The sequence below is a fragment of the Medicago sativa genome, chromosome 8 (assembly GCF_051527215.1).
Source record: "Medicago sativa cultivar Bolivia chromosome 8, Bolivia_mono, whole genome shotgun sequence".
NCBI lineage: Eukaryota > Viridiplantae > Streptophyta > Magnoliopsida > Fabales > Fabaceae > Medicago > Medicago sativa.
This window is the reverse complement of record NC_140756.1, coordinates 8,540,299-8,556,241: the sequence shown is the minus strand read 5'-3', so window position 1 is coordinate 8,556,241 and position 15,943 is coordinate 8,540,299. Positions and strand designations below refer to the sequence as shown.

At 38.6% G+C, this 15,943-nt stretch overlaps 1 long non-coding RNA gene across 1 annotated transcript; it reads left to right on the top strand.

Moving 5' to 3' along the window:
- Nucleotides 1–13,477: 13,477 nt before the first annotated feature.
- LOC146896685 (uncharacterized) lies at nt 13,478–15,460 on the top strand. Its single transcript, XR_015022293.1, has 4 exons — nt 13,478–13,798; nt 13,897–13,972; nt 14,238–14,354; nt 14,440–15,460. It is a non-coding gene; the product is annotated as an uncharacterized LOC146896685 (long non-coding RNA).
- The last annotated feature ends 483 nt before the right edge of the window (nt 15,461–15,943 follow it).

The window sequence follows — 15,943 nt, the reverse complement described above, 5'->3', positions numbered from 1 at the left end:
AACATGTCTCACATGATTATAGTGATAGTAAGAAAACCGGTATTGGAAAAGTTCCAAAGTTCAATGGAGATGCTTGAAGAGTTCTCTTGGTGGAAGACCAACTTTTACGGTTACATCATGAGCCTAGATGAAGAATTATGGGATATTCGGAAGATGGTGTTGGTGATTTAGTCCTTGATGAAGAAGGAGCTGCTGTGGATAGAAAGAAACATACTCAAGAACCGAGGAAACTTTACAAGAAGCATCATATTATCGGAGGAGCTCTTGTCACCGCCATACCCAAAGCGTAATACATGAAGATGAGTGACAAATCCACTGCTAAAGCTATGTTTGCTTCTCTCTGTTCAAATTATGAAGGGAGCAAGAAGGTCAAAGAAGCAAAGGCTCTCCGCTTGTACATCGGTATGAGTTATTCAAAATGAAGGATGATGAAACTATTGAGGAGATGTACTCAAGGTTTCAAACCTTAGTTTCGGTCTACAGATTCTAAAGAAGAGCTATGTTGCTTCGATCATGTAAGCAAGATACTCGAAGCTTACACGAGATGGAGACCAAAAGTGACCGCCATTGAGGAAGCTAAAGATTTAAACACTTTAAGTGTCGAAGATCTTGTTAGTTCTCTCAAAGTTCATGAGTTAAGTCTTAATGAACATGAGTCTACTAAGAAGAGTAAATCAATAGCTCTTCCATCCAAAGGCAAGTCATCAAAAGCTCTCAAAGTGGTTGAATGCGAAGAGGAAGAACGATCAAGTTCGGACTCGAACCGAATCTTTGCGAAATGGCCATGCTCTCAAACGGACTTCAATATCCGGCCAAGAAGAACAGAAAGTTTCTCTCCGAAGGGGTAACTCCGAAGCTCAAGGAAAGAAGATCGAAGGGATGCTTCAATCGTAAGAAGCCAGGTCACTTCATTGCCGAATGCCCCGATCTTCAAAGAGAAAAGTCAAAGGACAAGTCAAAGAGGTCTACATTCAAACCAAGCAAATTCAAGAAGCATTAAGCGAGTTTAATGGCAACTGGGATGATTTGGGTAGTGAATCTGGATCCGATAAAGAGGAAGCCGATGAAGATGCAAAGGTAGCTGTTGGGTTGGTAGCAACGGCAACTTCGGAAGCCGGGTCGATTCGGACTCGAGAAGATGAAAACGAGGTATATTCCAAAATTCCCGAGAGATGAACTTGTTGAGTCACTTAAAGAACTTCTTACACATTTTGAAGTAAGAACCAATGAGTTGAAGGATTTAAAAGAAAAATATGCCGATTTGGTACAACGGCAAAAATCAACTTTATTGGATGCGAAGGCTTCGAACAAGGACTTAGGGGCTTTGACTTCATGTGTAAAACATATGAAGATCAGCTCAGTTCTTATGTCGAAGCTACAAGAAAAGTGTAATGAAAAACCTTTAAGTAACCATGAAATTGCTCTTGAAGATTTTATTATATCTGGCATTGACGAAGCGAGTGGCTTCTATGATTTATAGCATTTACAAGAACAATGGCGAGAGGAATTGGTTTTCCGAAGTGAAACTGGAGAAAACCAATCTAAAGTCTTGTTGTGAATGCATCAAGGAAGGTCTGAAAACATTCTTTGTACCGAAGGGGCTGAGTTGGAAAGCTGTTGTTCAATCGTAACCTGAAGCTTCTAGTTCTAAGGCTAAGATTACTTCAAAGCCAAAGAACTCTAAGTCAAAGGCTATGATCAAATCTCGATTCCAAAACTTCAAAGGTTAGGATCCTGAAAAGATCGTAACCTATTCCTCGCAGTCTCGGTGAAACCAAAATGCAGGGTTACGAAGTCTAAGTTTCGAAGAAGACGATTCGCTTCGAAGTACCAAAACCTAAGGTGATGGTTAATCGAAGCAACCCAACTCACAAGACAAGGTACAAGAAGTGAAGAGTAAAGCCTTAAGTACTAACCTTCCAGACCCATAGAACAATGGGTACCTAAATCTAAAAATGTCAATGATGCAGTATGTCTAAGAGCGATTGCCAAAGCAAAGATCATGGTACCTAGACAGCGGTTGCTCAAGACACATGACAGAGACAAGTCCATGTTCCTCGGCCTAACAATGAAAGAGGGAGGAAATGTGAAATTTGGAGGCAACCGGTCGGGCAAGATCATAGGTACGGGAACTATTGGTAACTCCTCTACCTCAATTAATAATGTATGGTTGGTAGATGGTCTTGAACATAACCTTTTGAGCATTAGTCAATTTTGTGATAATGGTTATGATGTGCTTTTTGAAAAACCCAACTGTACAAGAATCAACAAGGAAGACAAATCCATTGTGTTCAAAGGAAAGAGAGTTGACAATGTCTATAAAATCAATTTTTCCGAACCGGCCGATCGAAGGTGATGTGCCTACTATCGGTGAATGATAAGAAATGGATGTGGCACGAAGGTTGGGACATGCTAACTGGAGGTTAATCTCTAAGCTTAGTAAGTTACAACTTGTGAAAGGGCTACCGTACATTGACTATTATTCGGATGCACTCGTGGTGCATGTCGAGAGGGAAAATTGTGAAATCATCTTTTAAAACAAAAGATATTGTTTCAACCTCAAGACCTTTAGAATTACTCCATATTGATTTATTTGGACCAAGAAGTACCGCATCCTTATATGGAAGTAGATATGGATTAGTCATTGTTGATGATTACGAGCGGATGGACTTGGGTGAAATTCATAAAGAGTAAAGATGTTGCGTGTGATGTATTCGTAGTTCGCACTCAAATTCAATCTGAAAAAGAATCAAAAATTTTGAAAGTCGAAGTGATCATGGTGGAGAATTTGAAAATGAGCCATTTGAAGCTTTTTGTGAAAAACATGGAATTTTCCATGAATTCTCTTCTCCTAGAACACCACAACAAAATGGGGTTGTAGAGAGAAAGAATAGAACTTTACAAGAAATGGCCAGAACCATGATTCATGAAAACAATTTACCAAAACATTTTTGGGCGAAGCGATGAATACATCATGCTATGTTCAAAACGGGATCTATATTAGACCTATTTTGGAGAAAACAAGATATGAACTCTTTAAAGGAAGAAAACCCAATATCTCTTACTTTCATCAATTTGGATGTACATGTTACATTCTGAACAACAAGCTCTACCTAAAGAAATTTGATGCCAAGGCCCAAAGAGGAATCTTCTTAGGTTACTCGAAAGGTCAAAGGCATACGAGTGTATAATTCGAAACACTTTGTGTTGAAGAATCTATGCACGTTAAATTTGATGACAAGGAGCTTGAAGATAAAACTTCAAAGCAAGGTGAAAGTTTTGCGAGATACAGTTCCCGAGGCTACTCCGAACTCGATCGTATAGGCGAGTCCGAAGATAGTCCGGAAAGCCGAACCCACATCGAAGCACAAGATGAAGCCGCTTCGATGAAGCACAAGATGACTCACATCAAGAAGATCCTCCCGTAAACACATTCAAACACAAGTCTTCACATCCCGAAGAGCTAATCATTGGAAACAAAGATAGTCCAAGAAGAACAAGATCACATTTCGGACAAGAAGAGTCAATGATTGGACTAATCTCAATGATTGAACCTACAACAAGTTGATGAAACACTTTCGAGATGATGGATGGATCCTAGCTATGCAAGAAGAGTTGAATCAATTTCAAAGAAATGATGTGTGGGATCCGGTACCCAAACCTCAAGACAAGAACATTATTGGAACAAAATGGGTATTCGAAACAAGCTGAATGAGCAAGGTGAAGTAACAAGAAACAAAGCCGGGCTTGTTGCACAAGGGTATAGTCAACAAGAAGGCATTGATTACACCGAAACGTTTGCTCCAGCTTGCAAGATTGGAAGCAATCAAAGTTACTTCTTTCCTATGCGGTTAATCATGGCATAATATTATATCGATGGATGTCAAGAGTGCATTTCTCAATGGTGTCATAGAAGAAGAAGTGTATGTTAAGCAACCTCCTGGATTTGAGGATATTAAATATCCCGACCATGTTTTTAAATTGAAGAAATCACTATATGGCTTGAAACAAGCTCCCAGAGCTTGGTATGATAGACTAAGTAATTTCTTAATCAAAAATGATTTTAAGAGAGGACAGTTGACACTACACTCTTCGAAGGACCCTTGGGAAAGATATTCTTGTTGTGCAAATATATGTTGATGATATAATATTTGGTTCTACTAATGCATCTCTTTGCAAGGAATTTTCGAGTTAATGCGGGATGAATTTGAAATGAGCATGATGGGAGAGCTGAAGTTCTTCCTTGGCATTCAAATCAATCAATGCAAAGATGGAGTCTATGTTCATCAATCAAAGTACACAAAGGAGCTTCGAAGAAGTTCAAACTTGAAGATTGTAAAGTGATGAACACTCCAATGCATCCTACGTGCAACCCGAGCAAAGAAGATGAAGGAACTAAAGTAGATCGAAGGTTTGTATAGAGGTATGATTGGTTCTTTGTTATACCTCACCGCATCTAGGCCGGATATTTTATTCAAGTGTATGCTTGTGTGCAAGATTCCAATCGTATCCTAGAGAATCTCATATGACCGCCGTCAAGAGAATCTTCGGGTATTTGAAAGGAACAACCAATCTTGGACTCCTTTATAGGAAATCCTTAGATTATAAGCTAATTGGATTCGTGATGCCGATTATGCCGGTGATAGGATTGAAAGAAAGTCAACCGGTGGCAATTGTCAATTTCTGGGTGATAATCTTATATCCCGGGCTAGCAAAAGACAAACAACTATTGCTATGTCTACAACGAAGCGAATACATTTCAGCTGCAAGTTGTTGTACACAACTACTTTGGATGAAACATCGGTTGGAAGATTATCGGATAACCGCTAACGGTATTCCCATTTATTGTGATAATACTGCGCTATTTGTTTGTCTAAAAATCCAATTTTGCATTCAAGAGCTAAGCACATTGAAATCAAACACCATTTTATCGTAGATTATGTTCAAAAAGGAATTTTAGATATACAATTCATTGATACCGAAAATCAATGGGCCGATATATTTACTAAGCCTTTAACTCGTTGAAAGATTTGATTTTATAAAGAAAAATTTGAACATGCACTTCGTATCCGATTAAATGCTTGCTTGCTCATGAATAGGATTTTAGGTTCGAAGTTAGTTCGAAGCGTAGTCCATCGAAGCTCTTTATTGAGGTTCGAGGAAAACTCGCTTCGATGATGACGTCGGCATCCGAAGTCCGGAAGGCTGGATTTGTTGCTTCGAATAGTTGAATTAGTGGAAACGTTGGAAGTTACCTTTTAAAAAGTAACTTCGACCCACTAACTTGGTAGTTACTCTGTGAACTTCTTACGTGGCCCGTATGTGTTGGTGTATAACTAAAAGGGCAATGATGATTTAATAGCTTTGAAAGTACTTTTCACGCGCCCCCAATTTTGTCATTAATGTTATGTTTGTTTGTCTCTTTTGAATTGCAATCGTTTTACTTTTAACACTTTGACAATTCACACACTACTCACTCACAACAAACACATTTGCTCTCAAACCTCTTGCGAAGTAAGCGCATTCTCTCAACCTTAGAACCCTAAAATCTTCATCTTCTTCAAATCTTCGTAAATCATCAAATGGCATCATCAAGCTCAAAAGTTTCGAATCTACATCAAACAAACAAAGCGTATCGAATCTGGGTCCATCTACAAAGAGAAGACTATGGATATTCCATGGGAATCCTTAATAGTTCAAGTAGAGTCACCGGTGGATTTTGCTTCACTCAAGAAGTATGAAGTAAACATGGAAGGTTTGATAGAAACTCGAGATGATGTCCGAGTATTTCAAGATGCTAAATGGGCCAACATATGTGAACTTGGTCAAGGACTTTTGGTTAAAAGCCTGAAGTGTACAATGAAAAGCCCGCAAAAGTCGTAAGCAAACAAGCGGGGTCAAAGAAAGGGAAAATGGTCATGGATATGAATCCTACATCATTTGATAGCTTAGAAATAAGGTCTGAAGTGATGGGCATTCCTATAACCATCACCGAGGACGCTATAGCTAAAGCTTGTAGGATGCATGCGAGAGGGAAGATTCCAAGAAATAGTCGGGAAGGAAGATGTCCCGCTAAAAGGTTACTACAACTCTCTTCGGGTGGGAAGAAAGATGCCAAGCCTTCAGAGATGGAGATTCACAACAGAATGTTGGTGAAATTCGGTAATGATTGCTTCTTTCAAAGAGCGGGAGGGTCGACCAACCCAACAACCAACGAAGCTAGCAATTTATTTCATGACCAATCTTGAAAAGATAAACTTCCCCGCATATGTAATGGATCATCTCTCGCCGGGCCATAAACGAAAGCACTACAAGAGGAAGAAAACAAGTACCCTATGGAAGATTGCTTTCGAAATCTTTCATCAAGGAAGGGTGCCGGAGTTCTTAAAAAGGACAAGGAGTGCTTCGATAAATGTTTCGAAGTCTCTACCGCTGAAAGGACTATCGCAGCAGGAGCTTATGCTCTATGAAGTTCATCAAAGAAGCCCCTAAAGATGAAAAGTGGTTAGAGATGACAACCGCCGAAACCGAGATAATCGGGGACTTTCCTCCCATCTTTAAGGAAAGTGACTCGATTTCCTAGTTCAATCGCAGGGCCGAGTACGTCTTGGAGGAAGATGCAAGGTCTCGGGAGGAAGCCTGCTCTTGCTAAAGGGAAAGGCAAGAAGGCCAAGGCGATTCTTTGTGTCGAAGCCTGCGTTTCGAGGCACCTGAAGGGAAAAGGGCCGAGAACTAGTTCGAATCGAAGCTGCTCCTACTAAAGGAAAGAAGGCCGTAACTAGTACCGAGTCGAAGCCGCTAAACCTCGTTTTTATCAAGGAAAAAGGAAAGATGCGAAGGTTGGTGCCGCTTCTATTCCACGAAGAGGAGAAAAGGTAAGGCGGACTTGGTAATCACTCAAGAGCAGTTTGGATGAAGCTCTTGAAGAAATAGAGAAAGAGGAGGCTGATCCCAAGCTGAAGAAGAAGAAGGCTCCCCTTCAACTTGTGAGTCCTATGGTTGAGATGACTCGAATAAGGAAAAGGATGGCGGATGAACGTGCCGCCGATCTTATATCGAAAGAAAGGATCAAAAAGCTCAATACATTCATCAAAGAGATGAAAAGCTCAAGGCTTTGGGATTGGAGGACCGTGATAGGTTCTACAAAGATAAACCGGCTGAAGTAAGAGCCATTGCCGGTAAACCTACCGAAGACAATGAGGAAGACGATATGATGCTCGTCTTTGAAAATGCTCCGGACTTCGAAGCGGTTTCTCAATCTGCCGATCCACAAGATCACTTCGAAGTTGACCTGCAGATCGGGTAATCCAGATTCCGGTCACCTCTATCCCCACTTCACCCTCTTCACCATCAGCACTCGAACAAATAGAAGACACTTCGTCTTAGACAATCTTGCTCTCCACTACTCGAGGTGAATTACCCATAGACAAAACTTCGTAAAAGGCCTGCGAAACAACTCCGAAGCGCTTCGAAAATGTTGTTTCGTAAAACCCCCATCAACAAACACCTGAACCACATAAACCCACAACACCCCCTCAATCACCAATAGCCATCATTGACCCCCAACTCAACAATCAAACAACAACTTCACTACAACAACCACCAACCGAAACCGAATTTCAACCTTTACTCCGAACACTCTCCCGAACCAACTCCCATGGATGTTGACATCTCTCAAGTCAATGTTCAAGACTCAACCTCCACCACACACATTGATTCGACCAGCCTTCGTCTTCAAACACACAAACACACCTTACCTTTCCAATTCCTAACCCCATTCAAGATTTAGAAATCGGTGATTCGATCTTGAAACCCTTGATCATCCACCCACAAACATCCCGGAATCTGGATATATTAATTACGAGCTTCTCACAATCTTGAGTCGGATGCATAATCTGGTGGATCAAAGAAGGACAATTGATCTCACAGTGCATATGAAGACTCCTGGGCATCTCTTCAAAACCGGCAGTGGGGTTATTGAAGAAATCAAGGCTAAATGCATCGTAGTCAAGTAAGCTTCGGTCAAGGCTAATGGAGCAAGTGAATCGAGTCTTAGAGTAAGAAGTTCTACACCGCTCTGGCAAACCAGCCTTTCTTCTTTGAAACGGATTACTTGACCGAGAGAAGCAAGGCCGTGTAAGCTTCGAAGAAACAGATGGCACAAGAAGAAGAAGAAGCTAGAGAAAGGGAACAAGCTCTTCTTCGTAGGAAACAACAACTTGAAGAACTGTTGAAGAAGAAGATTGAAGAAATGGAAGAGATGAAGAAACAACAACAAACCAACCCTTAGTTGCACACCCTTGTGTTTTTCTTTGTTTGTTGTACGTTTTAAAATTTCTTAGTCCTTGCTTCGAAACCATCTTGTCTTATTTCTCTTGCTTCGAATGCTTACCGATTCGACCGTTTAGCCGCTTCGACAATTGATATACATGTTCATATATTTTGCTTCGACTTATTTAGTTCACTTTCTTTTATACTCTCTCCCGTTTGAGTTTTTCTCATATCTTTTTGTCTTTTATGCTTAAATTTATTTTAATTTTTTTTGATAATGACAAAAGGGGGAGTATATGTGACAAGTATTTAAAGGCTCTGAGCCCCATTAATGGCATTTGAAATTTTTGAAAACCTTCTATCATTTTTTTTACCTTATTGGTATAAGCTATGAACGAACGAAGGAGTATCAAAATTCAAGTAAAATTAATTGAACCATTCTTCTTATCTATAAGTTAATTCTTTCAATGATTCAATTTCGTTTTTAAGCTCGATAATATCATTGCGCGAAAAATGAATTTAATTAACCCGGATAGAACTTAGGGGGAGCTTACAAACCTCACCTTAAAGACTATCGAGACTCGGGGGAGTTTGAGCTTACAAACCTCGGATTCGAGCTTACAAACCTCGTAACCCCAAAGTCAACTTGTTAATTAGATTAACAACAATTGATCAATTTTAAATACTTTTGTTTGTCATCATCAAAAAGGGGGAGATTGTTGGAACAAAATGTGTTTAACAATGAACCTTAAAGGGTTTTGATGATAACAAGGTATTAAAAATTGTAAATTGGACTAGCTAATATTTGTTCAAGTGTACGGGACCATAATTATAAAGTTACATCATCATTGGTTCTGAATGAGCAAATAAAGAGCTATGGAAACAACAAAAATTTGAAGCTTGGACGCTCCGAAGGCAACTTGCTACCGAAGAGAAAAAGCGCTCCCGAAGTCAAGTCGCTCCCGAAGAAATAGCGCTCCCGAAGTAAGCTGCTCTGAAGAATAGTGCTTCGAAGACAAGAGGTCCGAAGCCACATCATCGAAGGCTGCGTCATCGAAGCTGCGAAGTCATATCATCGAAGCCGCATCATCGAAGCCGCCTCATCGAAGCCATTTCACCGTAAGCCGAATATCAACCGGATTTGCAAAGAATCAAGAATTGAAGAATTATCAATGCAAAAGCCGTCTATTGGATTCGAAAACACAAACAAAGGATTAGTGGAGTTTGCAACGGTCATTTCAAAGGTGTTTGAAGGCGTGTGTTTGCAATTTGGACGAAAGCGTTGACATTGTACTTTGTACGAATTGTACAACCACGTTCTCCACTACTGTTTTGTGTCCGCGCTACGGACAAGAAAACAACTCCGAATACGGTTTCGCCTCTGCATAGATGTTCCTTTGGATAAGGAATGGATTTCAAATTTGTTCTTCATAGGACAACAGCCAAATCGTGCAAAAGATTATTGGTGAAAGATCAAGCTTCAACAACGACTCTTTGGTGTCTTGGCAATTTCACAACGTCTCTCTCACACCTCTATATAAAGGAGTGAAGACCTAGAGAATTGGTAATGCAAGAACGCCGAACGAAAGACTCACAAGATTTTCACAAGTACCAAACCTCTGCTGAAATTGTTACGCATTCACTTAGAATTTCGTGTCTCAAAGTCATATCTTAGAAATTCTTAAGTCCATTGAGTACGTATCTGATTTGTATTGTGAGCACCTCGATTGTATATCAAGTGTTCAACCTTAAACAATTTTCTCGTGTAATTTTGTTTAGTTAGGAAGTCTCTTGCGGTTGTGCTTGAGCGGGAAGTCTCTTGATTGTGTTCTTGAGCAAAGGAAGTCTCTTGCTTGTGTGCTTGAGCATTGGAAGTCTCTTGCTTGTGTGCTTGAGCATTTGTAATCAGATATTACTCATAGTGAAATCTCCTTGGAAGTGCAAGGGGGACCGGACTACTTCCGGATTGTGGAAGGAACCGGTATAATTGCTTTGTGTCGTTCTTCTTCTCTCTCTCTCTCGATTTATTCCGCTGCATTTAGATTCGATTATCACTTCGTAAGCCGTCTCGCTTAGCTTCGATCGGTGTGTTCGCTTTTAGGAGAAACGAAGAATTTTTCTAAAACACAATTCAACCCCCTTCTTGTGTTTTTCTCACCTTCATCATTAATATCATTATTACGAAAATAAAAAGTAAGAAATGTCTAACACTATTTGGTGTAACATCCTGCATCGCTTTTTAGGATTGCCGACTAACCCCGTAAATCAACACAAGTCTTTAAGTTGTCATGGGCTTGCGAGTTGGCCGACCCGCCAAATCTCTTCTTTAAGTTGTCATGGGCTTGCGAGTTGGCCGACCCGCCGGACCGGCCCGTTTGGCCCGCTATTTTTGGCGGGCTGAGTCGAAGTTTTGAACTCGCTTTCTATAGTTGGCTCGGCTCGTCTCGTCTCGTTAAAATACGGGGCGGGCACGGGGCGGGGCGGGCCGGCCCGCTTAACTCGTTGGAAACGGGACGGGCACGGGGCGTGACGGGGCGACCCGCTTAACTCGTGTTTCAATTTGTTATTTTGAGTCTTATTTTATGTTTTTGGATTTATTTTGGTTGTTAGATATATTTTGAGACTTATTTTATAATTTATTTGTTGGATTTATTTTATGATTTGTTTTATGTTGCGCATTTGCCTTGTTTTGCTATTGAAGAAAGAAAGCTTTTAGTTATGATGTTGAATTCGACAATGATAATTATCTTGCTTTTCACAAATTTACTTGCAACCTATTCTTTTATATTTTTTATGATAAAAGCAACATAATTTTTTTTTAACAATTAGGTTGTAAAAAAATTAAAAATAAAAGTTATTGTTTGGCGGGCCGGCCCGCCAACTCGCAAGCCCGCCACTAAACGGGGCGGGGTGAGATTTTGGACTCGGTCACAAAATTTGACTCGGCTCGTCTCGTCTCGTTTTTAGCGGGCTTAGACGGGGCGGGCCTAAATGGGGCGGGCCGGCCCGCTTTGCCATCCCTAAGCATAACAAGAAGTAGAAAGAGGTTCCGGCGGCGGTAAGAGACAAGATGTAATTATTCGATCGAAACGGAAAAAAGATAAAGATTTAATAATAATAAGTTGAGGGATTGGATGATGTCAAGTTCTTTCAATTGAATGTGTTAAGCATGACTATAATGTGTCATGATTTTGGAATGAGAATTTTTTTTGAAGTTTTGTTATATGGAAAATCTCCGCTAGTGCGAAAAGTTAAGAATGAAGTAAAGTGTTAAGAAGTTACATAATTTCATTTGATGAATTTTCTTACAAAATTGTTTGAAAACCAATAGCATGGTTTTGTCGACAAGAATGGAAAGTAAGCTTTAAGTCGTCAAGTATATTTAGTATATAAACAATGTGAATGTGGGAATCATTCAAGGAACACCTTGCGAGAATAAGTGTATAGTACATGTTTAAGGAAAGATGTAATACCCGGAGATAGCCGGCTAGTGGTATAAGTCGGTGCTCGAAACGGCAAGAAGTGTGAAGTTAACATCTCGTGCACAATGTGTAAACTTCGAAGTATGACTTGGAAAATTGGATAAACATGTAGTAATGAGAAATTTTATAGTATGATTGGATCAGTACCGCTAATTGAAATAAGTTTATAAATCGAGTAGCGCGGCGGGAAAATTAACCAAGAAAGAAGTGGCGAGAATATGCAACGGTTTAAGACTTTGAAGTAAGCTATGCATGGGAAATTTAAGAGACGAACTAAGAGTTTTAAATTACAAAATTCAGAGATATTAAAAGTTGTGAAGTTCCAAAATTTCAACTCCATATTTTTGGAGGTAAAGAAAAAAAATGACGTTACACAAGTTAGAAAAATCATTTGTGACATACGGTATGGAACTCGTACAAATTCAAATAATGAATATGAAATTACGGGAAGATTGGGATAGTATGTTCCCTATAATGTCGTAGAGAATAATATGGTTCGAGGATGAAATGTATATTTTGGAAGAGTAAGTTCATGAGAAAATTTGATTACGTATCTTATTTATTTTGATCGGATCAAAGTGAAATTTGATTAATTTCGTAATGTTGAAAACTTAGTGCGGATGAAGTATAGTCGAATGACTACGGTTATATGTCATGTATTTAGTTATCGGTTGTACTACCTCGTGTATTGTGTACTCGTCGGTTAGTGCACTATCACTCGAATAAGAATTACATTTAATATACTCGTCGAGTTAGTAGATTTTGTATTTAGATATGATTTATGGATTGTACTCGTCGGTTAGTACTTCCATCGTATGTTGACATAGTACCATGTTTGGATTCGTTCCATAAGAGACATAACGTATATCACAAGTAACACCTCCTAATTATGTGTTGAATAATGGATAAAGTTGAATCGGTTCTTACATTCATTGAGGTAAATTTAATGTCGATGATGTTCCAAATAGGAACGATTTTATACGAGTATAGTATGATTATAATTATAAGACCTCGTTATGTAGGGCATAGTCCGTAAATAAAAGGTTATTAAAATCGGTCGTAGTATGGGGGGCCACTCAAAGGTTGGATTCGTTCAAGACAAGATAAAAGTCGACGATGTCGATAGAAGTGTTACTCTAGTAAACGTATGAGATTTTCAAGAATTCGGTAAAGGTAAACAAGTAGGAGTAACCTAAGACAATTTATAAAGAGTATGTGGAACAAGGAATTTACTCGAAAGATATCGGATGCATCAGTTAGCTTTACAATCCACTATGTTCGGAATGTGCATAAAGTATTCCACAACTCACGATTAAGAAGGTTATTATTGAATCTTTTCGACATATAAGATTGGAAAACTTGTCCCGAAATCAATTCTAACCTATTAATTCAAGTCGATGTATCGATGGCTAAGTAGTCGAAGACTTTATGTATCAAGGGAAACCAATAATTGAGTCGGATAGAAAGAATCGGTTAGTAACAGATGTATGTTAGAGTCTAAAGTCGAAAGTATGGAGGAATTATTTGTGCTTAATAGCGAGGTAAACTTTAAATTTCGAGGACGAAATTTTCTTAAGGGGTAGAGTGTAATATCCCGCTTAACAACACCGTCATTTGTCATTTAACCGTGTCGGCTATTTTTTCAAATTATCCGAGATTTTATTGAACCAAGGGCAAAATGGGCATTTACTATCCAAGAGATATTTTTAAAGAGGAAAATCCACACACTTCCATTCACTATTTCTCAAAAACATTTTCATCATTACCTTCCCTTCTCTCCCAAGAACACCATCGGCCTCTTCTTCCCTCAACCCTCTTCATCACAAACTTTCATTTCTTCATGGAATCATCAAAATTAAGCAACCAATAGGTTCTTTGTGGTGCTAATACAAGTGTTTAGCAAACAAAAATTCATCCTTTCCTCTCCTTAAAGCAAACCGCCCCTCTCATCTTTTTTTCCAATCTTTCATTTTTTTCACTCCAATCCATTGGAAATCACTTGTAAGCTTGATTATAGGAGATACCCATGAAGGAATGAACATAAGGTAAGCATCAAGTCCACTCCCTTCTCCATTCCTTGTGGTGTTGTAACCACCCATCACTACCTTCTATGTTGTTGAAATTGTTTAATTTTATGCTATAGGGACGCTAATTATGTTGAGGGTGATCATGGCTAGTGACTTGGTTGATACATAAGGGGCTAAGGAAGCACACTTAAGGTGAGTTGTTAGTAAGTTTGAAATTTTGGAGAATGGATTGGAATCATAGTTTGGAAAATTAAGAAAACGATTATGGAAAAGTGATTTAGTAACTTTGATGAATTGTGATGAATTTAGAATGGTAAATGTTGATATAAGTGATTACACTTGAATTCATGATTTTGAGACGAAATTCGTATGCTTTTCCCTGACTTGTACATACTGTTGTGTAACCCATAATCGAGTAATAATTGGATTTTTGGATTCCTCATTCAATTCCCTACAGTTTGGACACAAATTTCATATGATTCGGAGTAGAAACGAATTCGGAAAATGCAATTGAAGTTGGTAAAATCCTGCTGGAATTTGGTTACGGGTTCTGGGACAGAGCTCCACTAAAATGGTAATAACTTTCTCTCTGTAACTCTGAATCAGGTGGTTCTTGTTGCTATGGTTAGCTAACGAAATTGCCGTCGTTTTGGCACCAGTTTCACGAATTTTGGTCAAGTATTGAGGTCTGTAGACAACTTTGAAGTAAGGGACCAGATGCAGATTTTGTGCAGAATTTGGGTTCTTTTGCGATAGCTTGCCGAAGCGAGCATGAAGCCTCGCCTAGTATGGAGGTTCCGAAGTAGATATTGAAGTGGACTTTGTGTAAACCCAAACTCAGCATAATGTTCGATTTAGAGGTGAGTTCCTTTAGTTAGTAAACCCACCTTTGGGTAGTGAATTATTCCATTAAAATGCTAATATGTGATTATGAATTATTAGAATATGTTGGCATAATCGTATCAATGCTAGATTCCCATTATTTTGTTCTAAAATTTCTTATGTTATTGTGCAGTACTACTTTAGTCCTAAAGTTGGAGGATAGAATTTGAATGAAAGTTTGATATACATATAATTTGGAAAATTGAATTGTCACATGTTTAGTTACTAGTTTACTCTAAATTCTCTTTTATGTTATGAATATGTTTATGATAGTGTTGATGTTGGAGGAAATTGTTTAAACAAGGCCAATGATGAATTTACTTATGTAAATGATTGAGAAAAATATTGGAATTTAACACTTGCCTTGGTTACTAGAAATGATTACATTTTCTTAAATAATTTTACAAGAAAGTTTATCACGCATAAATATAGTCATTGTTCGGCTAGAATTAGAAACACTCATTTTTATTCAATTATGTAACCAGGAATATTTTAAGATACTCCAACATGAATAGTAACATAAATATGTTCAAATTGACATTAATGCATATTTTCTTACTATGTGACGGAATATTTAACAATCCTCCAACTTAGGTGTCATTACATAATTATTGCACATTGACATAAGAGATGTATTTAGAACGAGCATGTCATGTAAGCAATTCATGGGTATATTTCCAATCAATGGAAGTAAAGAATCATAGTTATGGAAGTTCGACTTAATTAGTCGAATTTAGTTTATCGGGATATGGGAAAATTTTATAACCTTTTAGGAATGGCATATGACAACGATATGCCTAGAACTCGAATAGGTTAGTATTAGAATTAATTTCGGAATAAAGACGAATTTTACTACGTCTTTATTATTAGACTCGAATGTTATTATCATTATAAGGAAATCGGTTAAGATAAGTTATTCCTCTTTAGCTCCCCGTCGGTAGTGGAGTTGAGGATTAACTCGGTTATCGAAATCGAGTTCAAGTTATAATATTAAAACATGTTTAAGTTGTGGCTTTCGCTATCCCGCCGCTTGGATACGAAAGGTTCCCGTCGATTGGAACGGGCACTATCCGTGAGGATGACCCCACAATAATCGAGGAGTCCGGTATCCCCGTCGGTTGGGTTCCCTCCGGTTGGAAATATTTCTATATATATATATATATATATATATATATATATATATATATATATATATATATATATATATACCGGTTAGCGAGCAATAAATTTCGGGGTTACTCCACACTGGGTTTATTCGTAAAATCAACTCGTATAATATTG